Source organism: Haematobia irritans, chromosome 3 (genome assembly GCF_050003625.1).
Source record: "Haematobia irritans isolate KBUSLIRL chromosome 3, ASM5000362v1, whole genome shotgun sequence".
Taxonomy (NCBI): Eukaryota; Metazoa; Arthropoda; class Insecta; order Diptera; family Muscidae; genus Haematobia; species Haematobia irritans.
In genome coordinates this window covers 155,054,137-155,057,292 of record NC_134399.1, presented here as the reverse complement: position 1 = coordinate 155,057,292, position 3,156 = coordinate 155,054,137, and the positions used below count along the sequence as shown (strand labels likewise).

The following is a 3,156-nucleotide window of genomic DNA, read 5'->3' as shown; positions in this document are numbered from 1 at the left end:
GACCCCATTTAAACCGATCTCCAGATTTGAACTCCGGAGCATCTTAGAGGAGCAAACTTCATCCTATCCGGTTGAAATTTGGTACCTGGTGTTAGTATATGGTCTCTAACAACCATGCAAAAATTTGTCCATATCAGTCCATAATTATTATTTGAACTCCGGAGCCACTTGGACGAGCAAAATTCATCCGATCCGGTTGAAATTTGCAACGTGGAGTTAATATATGGCCGCTAATAATCATGCCAAAATTGGTCCATATCGGTCTATAGATATATTTAGCCGATCCCCAATCACACAAAAATGTGTCCATATCGGTTCATAATCGTGCTTGCCACTCGAGCAAAAATAATCTAGCAAAATTTTATTTCTATAGAAAATTTTGTCAAAATTTTATTGCTATAGAAAATTTTGTCGAAATTTTATTCCTATAGAAAATTTTGTCAAATTTTATTTCTATAGAAATTTTTGGCAAAATTTTATTTCTATAGAAAATGTTGTCAAAATTTTAATTCTATAGATAATGTTGTCAAAATTTTAAATCTTTTGAAAATTTTGTAAAAATTTTATTTCCATAGAAAATTTTGTCAAATTACTTGCCACTCGAGCAAAAATAGTCTAGCAAAATTTTATTTCTATAGAAAATTTTGTCAAAATTTTATTGCTATAGAAAATTTCGTCGAAATTTTATACCTATAGAAAATTTTGTCAAATTTTATTTCTATAGAAAATTTTGGCAAAATTTTATTTCTATAGAAAATGTTGTCAAAATTTTATTTCTATAGATAATGTTGTCAAAATTTTAAATCTTTTGAAAATTTTGTAAAAATTTTATTTCCATAGAAAATTTTGTCAAAATGCTTGCCACTCGAGCAAAAATAATCTAGCAAAATTTTATTTCTATAGAAAATTTTGTCAAAATTTTATTGCTATAGAAAATTTTGTCGAAATTTTATTCCTATAGAAAATTTTGTCAAATTTTATTTCTATAGAAAATTTTGTCCAAATTTTACTTCTATAGAAAATGTTGTCAAAATTTTATTTTGTCAAAATTTTATTTCTATAGAAAATTTTGTCAAACTTAATTATATACGTATTTAATGGGCCATTTTAAGTTTAATATATACCACGGAAGTTTTGAGATACCTTGTCATCGGCAAAAGTTACCGCAACCCAAGTAATTCGATTGTGGATGACAGTCTTTCCTAGAAGTTTCTACGCAATCCATGGTGGAGGGTACATAAGATTCGGCCTGGCCGAACTTACGGCCGTTTATACTTGTTTAATTTTATCTTTCGCCTGGACGGAGAATCGAACCGCGAACCATGCAATTTGTAAACCAGCACACAGATCCACTGATCTACGTAGCTGTTATTGTCATCAATAGATAATTATCCTTATAAGTTATATTAATATAGCATAGCTTGCGGCGCCCACGAGCCGATTAAACAAACTTTATTTAACAGAAACAAACATTTAGTCCGCCTTGCATGCCACGGGTCGTGGGTTCGAGCCCTGCTTCGACCGAAAAATTCCGGAAAGATGTTCAACAGTACATACACACAGAGAAGATATTGGTTGAAAATCGATTGTTGTAATGAAAATTCTGCATTTAGAATGAAATCACAGTTGTGTCAATCTATTTACTTTATTTACAACCATTATTTGATTCCTTCTACCTTTTGGCGCTTATTATTATAGATTGTTGTTTGAAATACAAGTCAAATGGTTGTCTGAACAAATTGCCTCTCTCTTGAAAAATTTTGATCGAATTCGATACGCACAACCTACCTTCATAACCGTCATTTAGTATTCAGCCCTTACAATTGATAGTCACAGCCGAATTCCGTTGGAAATATTTTTAAATGTCAATATTGTTATTATAAATTATTCAATGTGGAAGGAAAACGTGTTTTATTTATAATTTAATATAAAAACCACTGAAAACTGAATATTTTTCAGTCGTTTCTAAGTTTATTTAAATCCTCGGTGGACTGTCTGTCGTATATTTTCACGAACTACTCGCGCAATCGTCAGGATAATCAATTTTTTGGGATCAAATGGAGATCGAGTTATATAAAGTGTTAGATGTGGAACAATTTTCTTGTGTTAAAGGGCAAAAGTATAAATCATGCAACGACTTTAAATGGCCTCTAATGGAAAAATCCATCTCCACGTCTTTATTTTATTTATGAAACCCCACAAGATGTGACCATGTAGAGTAGATTCTTATTAAATTTTTAAAACTCCACACTAATTTTATAACTTAATTTGTTGTGTTTTTAGGCAAGCTATGTTGGCCCATTTTTAATGTATGTGCTCAGTTTGGACTCCATTTATAAGTACTAATGTACTAAGAGTCCCAGAGATTTAACTCCCATTGCCTGTCAATTCAACAATCCAAGCTGGCGGCAGGTACTTTTAAAGGGGACAATTTTTGTTAAATTGTCATCAATGTATTGTATTTAGGTATAGTGTGATTTTATGTATCTTTCCATCTTTTAACAATGTAAAATACAATATTTTGAGGAAAAATGTATTTTCAATGCGGTTAAGGTGCTAATAAAGTTGGGTATTACAACCAAATAAGAAGGGAGTAACGATCAATTGCATCGTCTAGTACAACCAACTCCATATATGGTATTGGTTAGATTTCCCATAATTCGATTGAGTCGACCGAATTTATCGGGTATCACAACTGCCAGCAGATAGTTGCTGCAACTGCCAAAAGGAGGTTGGCAATAAATTCGGTCACCACAACCAATATGTATTCTCTGTGTACTACTATATACAATTTTTACTATGAACTTTAAAATGTATCTTATTAAAGGCTTAAAGTTAGAAAAGAAGAGTGCTTGATATAAACGAAATGGACTGTGTTGTTTGTTCAAAAATATTTTTTTTTGTTGAAAAAAAAAAAAAAAAACTTTTAAAAAAAAATTTTTTTGGTAATAAAAGTTTAAAATTTTCGAGGAAATTCAAAAAAACTCTAACAAAAGAAAAACGTTTTCGGTACACGTTTTCCAAACGTTTTTTTTTCTTTGCGTGTAGGATTTACAAGTTTAATATCCAACTAAATTAGTTTTAATAAGAATGGAATAAAATTGACCTGCAAATTAAGTTTGGGTCATTTAACAAATGGAATAATACAAAAACAGA

At 30.6% G+C, this 3,156-nt stretch overlaps 1 long non-coding RNA gene across 1 annotated transcript; it reads left to right on the top strand.

The window, feature by feature from the left end:
* Positions 1 to 1,828: 1,828 nt before the first annotated feature.
* Positions 1,829 to 2,532, top strand: LOC142231661 (uncharacterized). The gene is made up of 2 exons (XR_012720852.1): positions 1,829 to 2,213; positions 2,284 to 2,532. It is a non-coding gene; the product is annotated as an uncharacterized LOC142231661 (long non-coding RNA).
* Positions 2,533 to 3,156: the final 624 nt, after the last annotated feature.